Genomic DNA, 18,930 nt, shown 5'->3' with positions numbered 1-18,930 from the left:
ATTTGCTGTATGAATACGGCAAAGCTTATGAAACTCCTTACTTACATACTGAGGCTCCCATGTTTATCTGTCTAGGAAGTGCTGGGGCTAAGAGAATACACAGGTCTCTCGGCCCACACTCTTCTACATTGCTATGCTGTCCCCAAGATCTGAGCTTTCATTAGCAGGTTTTCCAAAGGATATTTTTTAGGGACTTTACCTTTTAAATTAAAAATGAGAATAGCATAAAAATAGTATTTCACTCTGCTACAGAAGAAAGAGCAGGAATGTGTCTGATTTGTTCTATATGAATTCTAGAAAGTCCTGAATAAATCCAAATAAAAATGTCTATTGTACACCCAAACAACAATTTAAGGAAGTCAGTGACACATATCATGTCATAAAGTAATTAATTATGAAAGAATTACTAATTTATCTGTTCGTATGTTTGAATTGTTGGTATATATGGATTTTTTTTTTTTTTTTTTTTTTTAAGAAGGAGTCTCGCTCTGTAGCCCAGGCTGGAGTACAGTGGTGCGATCTCGGCTCACTGCAAGCTCTGCCTCCCAGGTTCACGCCATTCTCCTGCCTCAGCCTCCCAAGTACCTGTGACTACAGGTGCCTGCCACCACGCCCGGCTAATTTTTTGTATTTATAGTGGAGACGGGGTTTCACCGTGTTAGCCAGGATGGTCTCGATCTCCTGACCTCATGATCCGCCCACCTCGGCCTCCCAAAGTGCTGGGATTACAGGTGTGAGCCACCGCGCCCTGCCCTATATGGATATTTTTAAAGTGGGGAATAACTATCTGCTAGCTTATGGAAGTGTGAGCCAGTTTCATATGTTCTTTTCATTACATAACTAACAACTCGTTGTCTAAAGAAGCATACTGTAATAGAAGGAGCTCTGGATTGGGAATCCTAAACTAAGTTTTTAATCCTTACTTTTCTGTGTCCCTAGGCAAATCACCACCTCCCGAGTCTCAGCATGTTAATCTGTGAAGGAAAGAGTTGGATTAAAATTGTGTATGAAATCCTGGCTCTGAAGTTACAAAGTTTGTTCTAAACTATGTACAAGGGGAAAGCAAAACCAGAACATTTTAAGAACTCCAGGGACACAGCATTCTTGAGATTACTGACCCCATTAAGAGGAAATATTTATCTTTTAAAAATGTTGCATGTAAAAAATTATAAATGAAAAACATATCAGCCTTATACTATAATTCTAATTCTACTTCTTAAATCCTAACACATTTCCATTGCTCAAAGTATCATTCTTCCTGATTTCTTCATATCAAAGGTGATACGGATAAAGACTTTGAAAAATTTATTTTCAAACATCTTGAAAAAAATTAAACCATGAAACTTTCATAAGGAAGGAAAAATTAAGACTTCTCGTGCATGCCTTCCAAAGCTCAATCAGATGCACATATACTGTATTCAGTCCAGGCAAGGCCTTTGAAGCAAAAATCAATTTCTAATGTTGTTACCATATGGCATTCTGATGATAGGATTTCATTAGGGATTGGACCTTTGTTTCTGGGATTTGACATCTATATAATTGTAAGTACAGAGGTCAAAATGTTGAATACTACCCATAGACTCACCCACCAGGACTGATTATATATCAGACTTGATGAAACATGACGATGACTGTCCACACTAACAGCAATAACTGTTTTGATTGGATAGAAATGATGGTGAAACACTGTTAAAAACTTCTTTAAAATTCACTAAGTAATGAATTTCCAGCTAAGAAAGAATTGAAAATGTCTCAAACCAAAATACTTAATTTTACAAAGAAAATTTATAAATACTTTTAAAAAGAGAAAAAAGTTTTCAGGAATATTCAACACCATTGGACTTTATAGCAATATTTTTAATATGCCATTAAAGTCATGTGGAATTTTTTTCATTATTTTAAGGCAGCTGTGCATCCTCTTAGCCTTTTTGAAAATTCATTTTCTTATATTCAAATGTATATAGTTTATATAGCTCTGTTCAGTAATTTTTTTTAAGACAGAATCTCACTCTATCACCAAGGCTGTAGTGCAGTGGTGTGATCTCAGCTCACTGAACCTCCACTTCCAGGGTTCAAGTGAGTCTCCTGCCTCAGCCTCCGAGGAGCTGGGATTACAGGCACTCGCCACCATGCCCAGCTGATTTTTGTATTTTTAGTAGAGATGAAGTTTCACCGTGTTGGCCAGGCTGGTCTCGAGTGATCCTGACCTCAAGGGATTCGCCAGCCTTGGGTTCCCAAAGTGCTGGGATTACAGGCATGAGCTACCATGCCTGGCCCATTGAATTTCTTTATTGGAAATATGATTACACCTATAAAAAATGTAACTCTGTCCATTCAATTTTAAAAGGACTCCTTTTCTTTGATATTAGTGACATCACTAAACACACGCCGTGCAGATTTCACAGAGCCCTTCCTAAATATGTAACAAATGGCTTCTCCCTGTTATTCACACTTCATATTTCCTTTCTATACAGGTTTTTTTCAAAGCACTAGTTTTTTTTTTCTATATTACCTTCTCATCTTAAACAATATGATTTAACCCTTTATTATTTCTTTCTTTACACGCATGCTCTAATGTTTCCACTCCACAATATTTTTGGCAACTGCTGCTCAATAATAGCTATCACAGGAAAAAGAATACCAGGAATCAGATAAGATTTTGGAATCTTAAGTTCAAACATTCTCAGCTTCCTTCCTTTCTTTCCCAGGCTTTTGATTGACAGAATGATACCCATTTTAATACAGCACTTCTTAATCGTGATGATACCTTTGAAGCTCCTTCTCCTCATAGAGCACACAGTAAGTAAAGGGCCACAGGCAAGCACTTGGACTTGCTAACAAAAGGGAGGGAAAAACGAAGGGAGAAAGGAAATGAAGAAAAGGAGAAAGTAGGAAGGAAAAATATGGAACAAAATAAGAAAGGGTGAGAAAGGAAAACAAAAGAGAAAAAGCAGGAACACTAAAATTTTAAGAAAACATGAGGGGGTGGGGGGGTCTCATGACCTGTTGGGACAGGGATAGGGAAGGTGTGGTCACGTCTTGAAATGCACAGAGAAATTTCTGCAATTTGTGAACAAGAATGGTAAAGACAAAATTATATTATCTCTTGAGCAGTATTTGAATTGGATTGTGGTATTTATTAAGTAAATGAGATAAATACCGTGATGGTTGTTTGAAAATTTCAGTGGTAAAAGTCTGAAATAAAACAGTGAAAGGTATTTGGCATGAAATAACTTCATTCTTACTTGTGCACATGGACACTCTAATGCCACATTATCTATGATTATTCATACAATGGTGTATTGCTTTTGAGAGAGCATGAAGAAACTAATCATTTCCTAATTTCTAGATTTAAAGCAGATGTTTTTACATGAAATTTCAGATCACCTGAGAATTTGGTTGTGATTTTTTTTTTCTAACAAGACATATGACTGGCTTGCTCTTCGTGTGAGAAATTTACAAGCTCAGTTGTCCCTATCATATTGATGAAGGACAGGCAAGCCCCAAAATTGGGGCTCAGCCAGGGAGGGTTCTTCGCTTCATCCAGGAAAGAATTCAAGGACAAGCCAGTGGTGCGAGACAGCAACTTTTATTGAAGCCGTAGCAGAGGTACTTCTCCTTGTGGAGCAGGGCTACCCCGTAGGGAGTGTGCCCAGAATAGCAGCCAAGAGGCAGTTCTGCAGTCATATTTATACTCACTTTGAATTACATGCAAATAAAGGGGAAGTTTATAAAGGAATTTCTAGGATGAGCGTCGTTAACTTCTGAGGTTTCAGGTCATTGTGGTGGAAAGCGGTGCTAACTTCCAGGTGTTGCCATAGCAATGGTAAGATGACATGGTACACTGGTGGGCCTGTCTTAGGGGGAGGTGCTTCTTCCCTGGACCTGTTTTAGCTAGTCCTCCATTTGGTCCAGTGTCTGAGCCCCACCTCCTACCTCAGTATCTGGGTGGGCAGTCATGCTTGACAAGTCACCCTCTAGGGCATGTAGGAAAGAGAACTCTTATTCGTCCACATCATGTGGTAACTTATTCCCTGGGCTTCCAGGAAACTAGAGCTTCAATAATGGAGGGATATTGGAGGTTGCAGAGTTCACTTAAACAGTCATCAGTCTCTTGTCTGCATCTGAGATAATTCGAGGAATTTGGTTTAGACCTAGAAGGGGTTTTCAGTAATTGTAGAGGTCAACCTCTCATTTTTACAAATAAAGTTATGGACAGTCCTGAACTTTTAAGAATTCTTTCACCAAATTCATATGCCTTGATTCTCTCTTCTCTTATGAAAATTTATTTTACCAAGGACTTTGCATCTTCATACAGAGGTTTCCCTGTTTGATGCAAATCCAGATGCAAATAGATGCAAATCCAAATATGCCTAGGTTTTTCAGAAGGTTGCATTTTCAAACCCACTTTCCCTGGTAGAGCCTGGTAGAGTTTCCCTAACAGAATACCACAGGCTGGTGGCTTAAACAACAGAAATTTATGTTTTCACAGCTATGGAGGCTAGAAGTCCAAGATCAGGGTGCCATCCTGGCTGGTTTCTGGTGAAGCCTCTCTTCCTGGCTTCCAGATGGCCACCTTCTCACTGCGTTCTCACGTAGATTTTCTCTGTACATATGGAGAGAGAAAGAGTGAGATCTGGTGTCTGTTCCTGTTCTTACAAGGACACCAGTACTGCTGGATGAGGACCCCGCCTTTATGAACTCATTTAACCTTAGTTGCCTCCCTCAAGGTCTTATCTCAAAATACATTAGAGGTTAGAGCTTGAACATATGGATTCGCGGGAGGGGACACAATTCAGTCCTTAGAAATCTTTGTGCCCAAATTTTAATTAGCAAGAAAAAGTCGAATATGAATCAAACATTTTGAAACCAATGAAAATATCCCAAGACAGTTAGAGTATCTGAGTAGTGCTGAGAGCTGGGGATAAAAGAAAAGTAAACAAGAATTTTACAATCTGGAGATTTGCAGAGAGAACAATTCGCTCAATTATTCAAGTTATACTGAAAACTCTACCTGAGAGAGCTTGTTGGAAAATGGCTTTACTTAGCTTGAAGTAAAAATGATAAAATATCTGTATGCATGAACTGGATTTTGCTCCGAAGTCGGACTTAAAAATAGCTGCCTTGATAGTTTGATGCCCCACATTGTAAGGAGCTTATATTTAATTCTAAACAATTGTTTGATGCTTTCATTCATTACCAATATAGTAACTAAATTACTGGAAGGAACTCTGATGATAACTGTGGCAATCTATAAATGGTTTTCCAAGCAGAAGATAAAACTGATGGCCTCACTCCACACTGGGATTCTATGGGGGACCAAGAATCACAGCCACAGTTGTTGATTTCAAAGGGTAATTAATTCCTTGGTTGCTGGTTACAAAATTCACAATTATTTTAAAGGGTAGAACAGTGCCTGATTCATAATAAGCCCTCACTATGTAATTTCTATAATCTTGGGTAGTTTCAAATGTGAAATTCTCTTTCTAAGCAGAATTAAATTAATTAATTAATTTCTAAGCATCCAGAAGTTAAGCCTCAAAATTCTAAGAGGGAGGAAACTTGAGAAAATATTGGTATTTGGTCAAACAACAAATTTTAGAATCTAAATTTACCACCACTATGATTATATAAAACAATGTTGTAATGCATTTTGGAATCAATCATACTTTTTGTTACATCAGATCATGAAACTGTGCTTCAAATATATCATTCCTGACATTTTCTCCTTTAATATGTAAAACAGCACACAGAGACTGGAAGTTTGCTGTGAAAGATCAAGATAAATATTCCAAGAATGAGAGGCAGTTTTGACTTCATAAAAAATGTTTTTGAAATGAAAGAAACAAAAAAGAAATGAATATGAAAAAATTAAATGTACCTGAATATTAATAACAAAAAGTCGAAAATAAACTTTGAAAATAAAATTTGAATTTTTATTCAAATTTCTACTTGATTAAGAATTTCTCACATTTCAGTAGGAATTTTTTTCATTTTTAATAAAAAACACTTTTTTCTTAAATCTTATAAACTCAGTTTAAATCAGAACTTTTCAAACATTAACTATGAGGGAATTGTTACTGCATTTTTTAAAGGCAGCATGATCTGGAAAACGTCACTAAGCAATGCGAAATGTTCCTGTACTTCAAACTGAACAAAGGGGTAACACCATGTCCTTAACATATAACTTGCTTGTAAAGTTATATGTAACTATTAAGCAGCTGTTGGAAAAAAATACTCTAACTCAGCAATAGCTATGCTGGGAATTCTCACCACATTTCTGGTATATTTGAATTTAATTTTTATTCTTTCTCTTGTCAGAGGAAAATAAATTTATAGAGATCCACTGAAATCCAGTGTAAATTTCATAAAAGATGAACAACAGAAGGTTCAGTCAATGTGATTCAAAGCATAGTTTGTCAAAAAGGTTAAAGGTTAAGGTGTAGAATTGTGAGAGCTTGGAGGAGAGGTGGCAGTAATTTAAAAATAAAGCTGTAAATATCTTCAGACAAAGAGTGTGTGCATATATAATTTTGAAATAGTAATAGATAACTAAGTAAAACAAGATCGTACTATAATGTTCATAAAAATATAGACTATCCTCCATATTGTAAGTCCCATGAAACCTTAAATATTATCCACAGGTTTCAGCTTTCAGGTACTATTTTTATTTTACTATAACCATAGAATATTCCTCTATAAGGACTACTTCTGTACACATGTGGGAAATGAGCTGGTCTTGAAATAAAACACTATCTTTATATATTTTGGTAAGGCAGCCACAACCTGGCGGACTATATTCAACATCTGAAGGTGACTGGGCATCCACAGTTGTAAGCAACTTTACCATTTTGGAAAAATATGCTAATACATATTGTGTTAGTAGCATTTTAAACTATGTTTAAATAATTTCCAATTGGTTAGACGTGTCATTTTGTTAACATGATATGTGAAAAAGAATAGATGATTGACCCAAATAAACTATGCTAAGGAAGTTCATTTGGTGTAGGAGAAAGAGCCCAGTTTGAATGCCGACACTCCTCAATAGCTGTTAGGCCATGTAACCTCTCTAAGCCTCAGTTCCTTAATCCACATTGAGGTCAATGTTGCTGTAAAGATTCAATGCAATAGTGTCTATCAAAACCACAACAGATTTTGCATGTAAAGGATGATCAATAAATATTTATTCAATACCCCATTTATTGTCCATGCATATGTTAAGGTTTCAGTTAATATTTTGGAATTAAACATATCATAAGCCAATCACATATTTCATTTTTTCCTATATTTGTTTACTCCTTTGGAGAAAGATTGATTTGATTAGTCAAATTCCGTAAGATCTTTCCTTTCAGCATCAGTCTGTGCTCACTTTTATTAGTAGTAGGTACAGGTGGGGAGGAGGAAGAAGGTGGAAAAGAGAAAAAAAATCACAAATTCAACATTTTAAGAAGCAAACTTTATTTTGCAGGATAAAAGATATCAGATACAACAGAGTAGGAAATAATTCATTTTACAACAGCTATTGTAATCTGTTATTTTATCTACTACCTCTTATTAAAAGTAATAATTTTGGAAAAAGTTCATGTTTACACTAGAAAATTAATAATGTATATATGAGAAAATTAAAGTAGCCCATCATAATACTATTCAAACATACTTATTACATTGTTTATATTTTTATGACTATTTTAATGAATATACAAAACTGGGATCATATGACTTATATAAATTTGTTTCAGGCAGTTAGCACATAATTTTTTGTGTGCACATTTTTGTTTTACAATGTTTCAATTTTGAATGACCACATAATATTAAAGCTGAATATAATTTTTCATCCTTCATATAATAATAATTTGTATTTGTTTATATGTTTTTGTCCATGGATCTAGTTCCTCAAGCTAGTTCCTACTTGTAGACCCTATGGGTCAAAGCTATTAATTTTTTAGGCATCATGATACATAATCCCAATATTGCCCTGCAGAAAATATGGTGGCCATTTATACCCTAACCAATAGTACGAAAGACTGAAGTTTCATTGCAACTCGACTAATACTATCTTCAAAAAATCTTGGCTAATTTGTGAGTGAAAAAGCTATCTTAATTGTTTTCATTTCCAGTTTTATTGATCACTAGTGAGGTAGAACATGCTTTCAAGCATTGACAAAGTATTTCTCTGTGACCAACCTATTGAAGGCTTTTGTCAATTTTTATTGGATTGCTTTCCTTATCAAACTGTATGAGCGTTTTAAGTGTTAATACTACTTAACTTTTGATATTCTGCTTGTTTGCATTTTTTTGTTTTCTATTATCTTGAGAATGTAGTTTTTGTTGTTTCTAGGTACAAAACAAAATGTTATGTAGTCAAACTATTTTACTTTGCTATCTTTCATTATATTGACCTACTTCCCCTCCCCCTTCCTTTTTTTTTTTTTTTTTTTTGAGACAGAGTCTTGCTCTGTCGCTGGAGTTCAGTGGCACGATCTCGGCTCACTGCAATCTCCGCCTCCCGGTTCCAAACGATTCTCCTGCCTCAGCCTCCCGAGTAGCTGGGACTACAGGTGTGAGCCACCTCACCCAGCTAATTTTTGTATTTTTAGTAGAGACGGGGTTTCACCATGTTGGCCAGGATGGTCTCCATCTCTTGACCTCATGATCCGCCCGCCTCGGCCTCCCAAAGTGCCGGGATTACAGGCATAAGCCACCGCGCTGACCCTCCTTCCCCTTTTAAAAGAAGTGCTGTTGCTTCCTATACACCAAAGGCAGAAATCAGAAGATATTTCAGGGTTATATAAATGATGAGGAAATGTCATTACTCACAGAGGAATATCTACACGGCACTCTAAGATTGAAGCTGGGATATGAACTAAGTCTGTATCCTCTGTGCTCTCAGTGTGGAGGAATGTTCTACATGGCAAAGCTTTCACTTCCTATTTCCTTTCACGGTTCTACAAGAAGGGCTTTTGACTCCCCTGGCAGGCACATTCACGTGCTCCCTCGGATTGCAACACCGATGGTATTTCACTGAACACGCTCGTTCTTAGATTAGAAAATTCCTGGAGTCGTCGCATATCCAGCATAAGGAGGTGAAACTATCCAGAGGAGAAAACAAACTTACAAAATGTAAGCATGACAGAAAATCTGTGATATAAATTATCAATTATTTTGTCTCAAAAAATCTTATTTTAAACAAGTAAATGGTTACTTAATGGTAATATATACAAAGTTTAACTTTTTAAACAAGAATTTATTTCAGTGTATGGTTTGATTTATGTTTTGCCCAAATCATTTAGTCAATTTCTCTACCAATATTTTCAAATAATTATTTTCTCCTGTGGGATGTGTGTGTGTGTGTTTATTCCATGTATCTTTTATTATGTATTATTTTCTTATGTATTTTTGGTTCCTTCCTAGGCCATATACTATTTTTATTCATCTTTTTTGATTCTTTCATCAGTATTGTGATATTTTAGCCTTAACCATTTTTTCCCCTCTGGTGAATACAGCATGTGTTCCTTATTTCTCTTCTTTTACCTAATTTTCTTAGGTCCTAATAGCCACAAGGACTTCATCTCATAAGACATAATATCAATCACTCCCACAACTTCCGTACTTTGTATTTTCTGGGAATTTTAATCTCCAAATGATGTCTAAAGGTGTGTGAAGGGGAGAATATTAGTTTAATCACCTCAAAATTAGCACCAATACAGAAGAGGAAGGGGGCCTAACTTCCCCTGGTGATCTCTCTAGCCAACTGTCACACTGTGGGAGAATTACCCAGCAATTTACTGTTTTATTCAGATCTGCCTGACTGCTTTGTTTCAGAAGGCAAATGACTGGATCCATCACCAGCCTTTTTCTAAACCTGATTATTTCAGGCTTAGAGTTTTTTTTTTTTTATAAATTCCTCCAGATACTACCTGTCATCTGTCTAGCAGAGAGTTATTAGTGGTCTTCATAAGAATTTTACTACAGAGTTTAGAGAATTGAATGAGGGACTTCTAGCCAGTCTGATGGCATTTTATCTCCAAGTCCCACTGCTTCTTAAGATTATGATGTTTACGTAGCATAAATATTGAAAGAAGTCACATTTAACAATTTGTCTTTTCCACATGCTGAGGATAAACATGCCTTAATTTGGAAATGGCCTTTACAACTTACTCTCTATACAGAAGTGGCCCCCAAAGATGGTTACAGAATTGACACCAGCTCTTGTTAGTCACCAACCAGGTAACTTGTAAGGAATCCTGGCGAAGGTGTTTTCTACTGAGAAAAATATAAAATAACTTCTTTCTCTTCTAATGGCATTTTGAGTTATTGATCTTCATATAAAAATATAAAATCTTTCTGTTAATGTCAAAAACAACATAGGGTAAGAGGAAGGTTAGAAGCAGGGGAGAGAATGGCACTCCCCGAATGAAAGTGGTAACAGAATCTCAATTGAGGTTCTGTGTCCAGCTGTGCATGTCCCTTGGCAATAGGTGTGGAATGTATGAGGTGTTTAATTTTTATTGTACAAAATTAAAAACATTAAAATAAGTGTTTTTAGCCTCTGCTATTTGTGCAGCATAAAGACTGAAATCTATTGAAATAGAAAGGTCTTATCATTAAGTAATCAGAGCTCATTGTTGGTGGCTCATTAATCTGAAAGTGAAACTGAGGATCATTAAGTATAACATAATCATATTTTAAATATAATTGAATTTTATATACACATGTGCACTGATTCACTAGGCTTCTGTTGTGGGAATAAGACCTGTTCTTTGGAGTTAGGTGTTGGCTTTCTTACAGACATAATACCTGTGATCCTTTGTTTTTAAGTTTTTATTTCAATAAGGTGGATTAGAAATTCAAGTTTCTCAAAGCAAACTGTAAAAAAAATTATTTTTTGTTTGACCCAAACATTGATACTTGACTTGTGCGTACCTAATCGTTCAGCTTTTTTTAAAAAAATTGACTCACCTTGACTGTGTCTTTCCAAAGCATTCAGTCAGTTTTCCTAGATTTTCTAGTAATTTTTCCATATATTATGTTTCTTTTCAATGGAGTCGCTAAATAAGAAGAGAGCATTGAATAAATATGCATGCATTCATTTCACATAAATAACTCACAATGTTATTATATATTTATATATAATATTATATAAATGCTTGAAAGATACATTGTTTTGGTAACTAAAACAGACACGTGTTATTCAGAGGATTCAAACTGTGGACTATGATGTTTCAAAAAACTACTCTTTCACTGTTCAAGAAGACGGCACCTAGGTACACAAAAACAAACAAAAGCATCAAGCCAACTGTTCACAAATAGAGAACAATAAACTAATAGTGTAAGTGTGAACATGCTGGTGGTTTTCTGTATTTTCTCATTTTATATCCTTACGATGACTTTGTAGTACTCAGGATATGCTCAAGATTAATCCATTTATCTTTGAAACTTTTAATTATGTAGTCTTTTTTTTCCATTTCCTGCACCCCCACACTCACATCTCAACCCCCCAGTGGCAGCTCTAGGAAACTTCAAAATAACGTGTCTGGTTAAAAGCTGAATGATGTCTGTTAAAAGCCTATGCTACTTACAATAAATAAGAGTAATAAAAGAATACAGATTTAACCTGTGACCTCTTTCAATCATGAAATGGCTTTTCAGGCTACAATGCCATGAATATTTTCCAAACAGAAGTCAAATAAGTTGCAGGTAACAGAGTACATTTAAAACATTATACCTTGCAGCCTTCTTGTATTTTTTCTTCACATAGTATTATGAGCAACAGACATATTTGAAAGAAAGAATCATTGCAGAAATAGTCTCAAATTTTATTTTTTTCACTTTTGCCCTGTTGCTGTCCTCATTTCATATGATAACCTTCTCAGAAAACTTCAGCTGCATCCACCCACTCAGTGTGCTCATATACTATGGAGCCATTTGTATGAAGAAGTCTCAAACTATCCAGCTTGATTTTAGATACCATTTCTAATAAATCGGTATCCAGTAATTTATGTTTTGTGTTTTTTAGACAGACTAAAATATTCAAATGTTACTCATTCTATTTAAAAATATTTACTTCAGTCCGCCAGTTTTTTTCTTTATCACCAAGGAAATCAGATTCTTTTTCTGTCCACAAGTTATTGTGACTAAAAAGAATTTCAGTACTTTAGACAGCACCTTTCCAATTTTGTGTCCTGTCAGGCCCTGTGAAGACATTGCCAGGTTGGCAATCCTCCTATTTCCTGCCTAACTTTATTCTTTCATGTGTGCAGTCTGTTTACCTACTTTTTTCCGAAAACAGAATAGCTTTAAATCGCCAGAGCCTCATGAGCTCCTGTGCCACATAATTCTATTTATAGCAAACCAGCTATTTCCATGTAATTTCATAGTCTATGAAATGTTTTCTTCATAGTCAAGTAAACTCAACACGTTCACTTTTGAGATAATATCTAAAAAGAAAATGTTATCTGCCTCAGACTAAAGGAATGGGTTTCATGTAAATGTTTCCTGTTTTCAGTATATCGCCTGAACTATTATTACAAAACTATCATTTGTAACACAAAGTCTGACTCAATTATAAATGAAACTCTCACAGCTGAATTTTAGGTCTAGTTACAAAAATATATAACGAAGTTGAACTACTGAAAAAAAGAGGGTGATACCGTTCTTAGTTGGAAGATTGAAGTGTCTTCACATTGGATTATAGGACTTTGAACCAATGAGTTAGTTTAAGACACTTCAAATGATTGACAAAATGAAGAAATTTGGTATTTTTTAATCATGTGCAGCATTAAATAAGTTGCAATAATGGTCACAAATATTCATCTATCTTTGTATTTTAAATATTACACCCCAAACCATCTACAAAGTTGAAGAGCATGAGAGCAGAATGCCAGAATGCTTAGTATAAGAACATTTCCAAAATACATACACTTTCCACAAAAGCACCTAGCACCAGTTTTTGCCCATGGTCAGACGCACACAATGTTAATTACTCTGATGTCAATTATGAAGAATATATTTTTGCCCAGTAGACTGATGTACTTTTAAATCAAACTGGAATTGAAATGTTTTACACAATATACCCTTTATTCTATTCAGTGCTTTCATCCTAAAGGCCTATATTTTCTGGTATTAATAGCTCCACTCTTTTAATTCAGTTTGCAATTGCCTCTTTATTTTCTGTCTTCCTTGATTCATTTGTTTTAAGCTTGTTTCTTGAAAACAGCAAATATGTTTTTGAATTCTAATGTAAGAATCTGATTTGTTCATATTTAGTTTAATGTCCCATATAATTGATTTATTTTATACACAATCATATTATTTATTTGTACTGTTATTTCCTCTTTACTTATTATCCTTATTATTGTTATTTTGAGACAGAGTTTCACTCTGTCACCCAGGCTGGAGTGCGGCGGCACAATCACAGCTCACTGCAGCTTGGACCTCCTGGGCTCAAGCAATCCTCCCACCTCAGTCCTCTGAGAAGCTGAGACTGTAGTCTCGCACCACCACACCCAGCTAATTTTTTTTGTGGAGATGGAGTTTCACTATGTTGCTCAGGCTGGTCTTGAACTCCTGGGCTCAAGCAATCCTCCCCAACTGACCTCCCAAGTGCTGGGATTACAGGCATGAGCCACCACGCCCTGCTCTTTATTTTTGTCAGTTTGATAAAGAAAATCCACTTCAAATGTCCACTCAATTTATTGATAATTTCACTTTCTGTCCTCTCACACAGAGATTCAACTATAATATGAAGACAAGATAAAAACCATTTTCTCTAGTAAGACCCACAGTCCTCCTACCCACCTCAATTAGATGACGACTTTGCAATACATTGATCTCCATCATCTCGTAGTCTTTTATTGATGTCCCATGGTAGCAGTGGACTTTCCCTGGTTCACCTCACATTTCCTACCCCTATGTTTGCTAAGATACGTAAAATTCTCCTTTATTTCCTGCATTTCATCTCCTAGCTCCCTTACACTTAGGCGAGGCCATCAAACGGTCCTTGGCCAATAAAATACAAGAAGTCATGTTGGGTTTTTCTGGGCTGAGGCAGTGAAAAGCCTTTGTGGAATTCTAGAACCTCCATATTCCTCTCCCAGGAAAATCAAGGATCAAGGGGAAGCGCTTGTCTTAAGATGGTACAGCCACAACATTTAAGCAGCTTGAAATTTGAGTGGACTCATGGAGGTCGGCTGTTTGAGAGATTTGCTCAACATAAAGAGGATTTGTATGAGCAAGTGAGAAGTGAGCTTTTATTGTAGAAAGCCACAGAAATCTGGGGGCTGAGAGTTACCAAAATATAGCTTATTCTATCCTTCCCTTTCAAAAGTCCTAGTTACCATTTGCATTATATATTCTCATCCATTACATGTATTTCCTTTCTGCTTTTATTTTCCCCTGTCTTGAGCTCTGTATAATGGTCTATTCGGTGATTGGTTAATGTCTTTTCTGAATTCTTTTTCTCATGGGGTAAATGCATGATATGTATTCTAAACTCTCTTTTATATTTTATTTAGGCATATGCTAGTTCAGCTTGATATCTTGATCTATAATTCTTTTTTTTTTTTTAATTTGACGGAGTCTTGCTCTGTCACCCAGGCTGGAGTGCAGTGGCGCAATCTTGACTCACTACTGCAACCTCCGCCTCCTGGGTTCAAGCGATTCTCCTTCCTAAACCTCCTGAGTAGCTGGGATTACAGGTGCCCGCCACCACACCTGGCAAATTTTTGTGTTTTTAATAGAGACGGGGTTTTGCCAAGTTGGCCAGGCTGGTCTCAAGCTCCTGACCTCAGGTGATCCGCCCGCCTGGGCCTCCCAAAGTGCTGGGATTACAGGCATGAGCCACCGCCCCTCGGCCTTTGATCTATAATCGTTGAGTTGCAGTCATATGTCATTCACTTATAGATCTTATCCCACAGTCTTCTGGCCTACATTCTTGCAGAGATATATGTCAGGCCAGTTGCGCATTTTCTACTTTGGTGTAACAGGTGAGTTTAAACTTGAAGCTTATCTGGTTTCCACTTGATATTTAGCATTGGAGACCTTTATGGAGAATATGTCTGCATGTTTTGTTATTGACCCAACTTGGAATTGAGTGTGGCCTCTGAAATTTCAGGTTGAGGTTCTTCTTCAACTCTAGAGATATTCCTTCCATGATATTTGTGGCAGGCAGCTTCTAAGATGGTTGCCAATAATCTCCACCTCCTAGTATTCCCACTCTTGTGGAGTCCCCTCGAATGTTATACCAAGGCTGAAGTGTTGCAGCAGAGAGTAGAAGAAATGGCAAGTCACTCCCAAGATTCAGGTATAAGACTTTGGCTTCTATCTTGAGCATTGTTGCTCACTCACTTTCATTCTCTTTCTTAAATCACTTGCTCTGGGGACACTCCTGCTCTGGGCTGTTCTGTTTAAAACAATTCATATGGTTCACCTTCTACCAGCAGCCACATGAGTTAGCTGAAAGCGGATGTGTTATCAACAGTCAAGTTCAGAGATTGCAGACTCAGCTGAGAGTTTGACTGCAATCCCATGTGAGACCCTGAGCCAGAACCACTCCACTAACCCTCTCTGGGATTCCTGACCCATCAAGAGTATGGGATAAAGAAGAAGTATACTGTTTTAAGCCACTTCGTTTTAGGATAATTTGGTTACACAATACAATATTATTCGTGTATGTATTGCCCTTTCGCTATTTGTTTTTTTCTTCTAGAAGTTCTGTTAATCACCTGCTTGACTTCTTAAATATATCCTCCCAAAGGTATTTTCATTTCCCTCATGATGTTCATCTCCACAATATTTTCATTCTGGACTTTGAAATATTTTTATACCTGATCTTCCAGTCAAATAATTCAAGCTTCAAAGGTGATTGACTTTTCTTGCTATTTATCTACTCTACTGATTAATTGGAATATCATGATTTTAATTCCTATGTCTCATTATTGATCGTTAAGAAGTTGCCTTTTTCTGCAGAAACACCTGGGGGAGTTCTACTTTCCCTAGACTCGAGACAAGGGAGACTCAGCTGGGGTGTTCAGCTCCTTCTTTGGCTTTTGAGAGTCAGATCAATAATGTGAGACCAATGGAGATCTTCCTATAGATCTCCACGGATCTCAGAAATCAGATCCCAGGTCATTCTCAAGTTACCCTGCTTTTCAGTCTTTGTCCTCAAACTAAGATGCTACTGTCTAGTGTCTTAAATAGCCAATAGATAAGAGTCCCCTCACCCCTTCTCTGTGTCAGAGCCCGGGAAGAACCCAAGCCTGCACTTTCGCTATTTCATGTAGAGCACAATGCTTTTTAGCCCAGTAGATGCAAAAAGCTGGGAGTTAGCAATGGGCAGAAAAGAAGTCACTGTAGATTATCATTTGCATAGTCAAATTTCAGAGAAAAAATTTATTTTACTATTGAATCTTCAGTCTTAGAAAGTTATGGCCCAGTGCGGTAGCTCACACCTGTAATCCCAGCACTTTGGGAGGCCAAGGTGGGCAGATCATGAGGTCAGGAGATTGAGACCATCCTGGCCAACATGGTGAAACCCCGTGACTACTAAAAATACAAAAAATTAGCCGGGTGTGGTGGTGGGTGCCTGTAGTCCCAGCTACTTCGGAGGCTGAGGCAGGAGAATGGCGTGAACCCTGGAGGCGGAGCTTGTAGTGAGCCGAGATCGCACCACTGCACTCCAGCCTGGGTGACAGAGAGAGGCTCTGTCTAAAAAAAAAAAAAAAAAAAAAAAAAATAGAAATAGAAAGTTATAATATATGCAAAATATTGTTCAGTAAAAGACACTAGTGTATTGGGATCACACAGCCACTTCACGGAAAAAAAAACAGGTTATTTCCTGCTGTAAGTAACTGAGTTAAGGAGACTAGAATCATAATTTTATTGGCTTTTCAAAACCTGTAATATATGTGGGGTAAATATATTCTTGCATTTCAAATGATATGGAATCATATTCAATCCAGGAACTTTTCATCTCAATAAGATCTTTTAGCTATTTTTGAAATTAAGTGCGACAATACATTAGACATAACATGAGATATTTACACAAATTTTCTTCAATTCTTCAAAATCCTAACATTTCAGTTATAATTGTTCCCATTTAGAGATTTGGAGAATGAGAAGCTAGTGGTTAAACGTATGTGTTCTAAATACAAAATAACAGGTTATTGAACTTTCTCAGTCCTGGTTTTTTCATACTTAGATGAAGTTAAGAATCATGCCTATTTCTAGGATGGTGGTAGAAATTCAAAGTGAGGGCTCAGGAAATCAAAGTTGCCCTGAGTGTTAAGGAGAAATATTATTTTGAAGCAGAGAATAGACATGAATTGATTTTTAGTAGTGAGGTGAGTGTGCTGGGGAGCATAGGGTGAGGGGAGCATAGGGTGAGGGGTGTGGTTTGGGTTAAGGCAGCATGTCCAGTGTCCTTTGGAACACTCTTCTTCAAAAGCTTGAGAGAAATAAGAGGAGGCTTCTAATGTCTCAGAAATAAGGTCTACATGGCTATATTCACATGCATATTTTAGCCACCCTGAGTATAAAAGTCCTCCAAAATCAAGATGATGAAGGAGTATTTTGCTCCAAAGCCCCCTTTTTCTTCTAATCACTTAAAATCCAGCTCAAGAATCTGCCAAATCCTGAATAATTATGTGAGAGATCTAATCTTTCTCCCGTGTTGTTATAAATCACAGAAAACAATGTTCAGCTTTAGCCCTACACAGCTGCAAGTACAAAGTACACAAAGAGCATTTCAACAGTCACATGCCACCAAATAAAATTATGGCTATAACGGTGCTCAAATGTGTCAACAAAGGAGAATAAACCAGGATATCTGTAGACACAGAGGTCTTCCAAATCGGGAGCTCACACAGGTGACTGCTTGGCCCACTTCTAAAGCCACCCCAGCTGAAACAAAGGTGCCAGACGCGTTGATACTACAGAACTCCTTTCATCTGCCACTGGGCAATCATAAAATAATAACAGTAATAATAATAATAAATAAGTTGCCTCTAGCCACAAATATCTCAACTATTTCTCTTTGAGAGAGACAGTTATACCTTTACAAGGGTGACAAGGTGATCGATTGGTCTTTATGGGGAAGTTGGAAAACTTCCAAACAGCAAAATGCTCACATATTAAATTCAGTGGCAGGGGACAGTTGAGGAAGGCAGAATTATTTCTCCATGAAAGAACATAGATGACACTAATATGTCATTTTGAAGGTGCTGAAGTCTAAGTAAATCCAAGCTGCTACAGATCAGAAGTCATGAGAAAATCCCAAATTATTCATCTCAGCCTTGACAGTCCAAAACGACACCCAGAAAAGTGTGAGGCCAATGTTTGAGGAGAGGAAAATTTTTATCTGAAGGTTTAGAGTCAGCTCGTGCTTTTGGAAATTCCAGACCTTGCCATTTCCAATATTTTCCACTCTGCCCTTTTTTCCTCGGTCCTACTCATCGATAATATTCCAGTGTCATAATTTTTACTATTTATTTTCAAAATCAAGTTTTTTAAAAGTGATTTTTGAGTCCATAAAAAGAGAATGCCTTTACATTTGCAATGAAAAACAGTAAGCCGGGTAAATAATTATTATGTCTTCACGATTGAGAGAGTCTGCTCTCTACTGAAAACTCTTAACATATTTTCTACAGGCAGAAATTGAGAAGTTAACCATGTAGTATACTATTCAGACCCTCTTTAGATATTGTTATTCAAAAATATAAAGCTAAACAATTCCATTAATTAATGTCCTTTAAAAAACCTGCTTCTGTGGGACATTTCCTCCAGGCATCTTGAGGAGTTATTTAGGCTCACCAAAAAGTTCACTGTCTGGAGAATTATTAAGGCAGAAATAGAGGAAAGTGATTCAGGTATTATAAAAATGTTTCTTTTTCCTTAGTGCCTTTTATATTTTTGTTAAATTTTGTGTTCCGAATC

The 18,930-nt window shown here is 36.7% G+C and overlaps 1 long non-coding RNA gene across 1 annotated transcript in view; it reads right to left on the bottom strand.

Moving 5' to 3' along the window:
* The window catches only part of LOC101140357 (uncharacterized), a 28,043-nt gene that overhangs the window by 1,531 nt on the left and 7,582 nt on the right, over positions 1-18,930 (bottom strand). The window contains exons 2-3 of the long non-coding RNA XR_002005523.3: positions 10,960-11,048; positions 924-974 (exon numbers count right to left, since the gene is read on the bottom strand). This is a non-coding gene — a long non-coding RNA (uncharacterized lncRNA). The remainder of the gene's footprint in view (positions 1-923; positions 975-10,959; positions 11,049-18,930) is intronic.

Source organism: Gorilla gorilla, chromosome 3 (genome assembly GCF_029281585.2).
Source record: "Gorilla gorilla gorilla isolate KB3781 chromosome 3, NHGRI_mGorGor1-v2.1_pri, whole genome shotgun sequence".
Taxonomy (NCBI): Eukaryota; Metazoa; Chordata; class Mammalia; order Primates; family Hominidae; genus Gorilla; species Gorilla gorilla.
The sequence above is the reverse complement of the archived record's forward strand: the minus strand, read 5'-3'. Positions and strand labels throughout refer to the sequence as shown.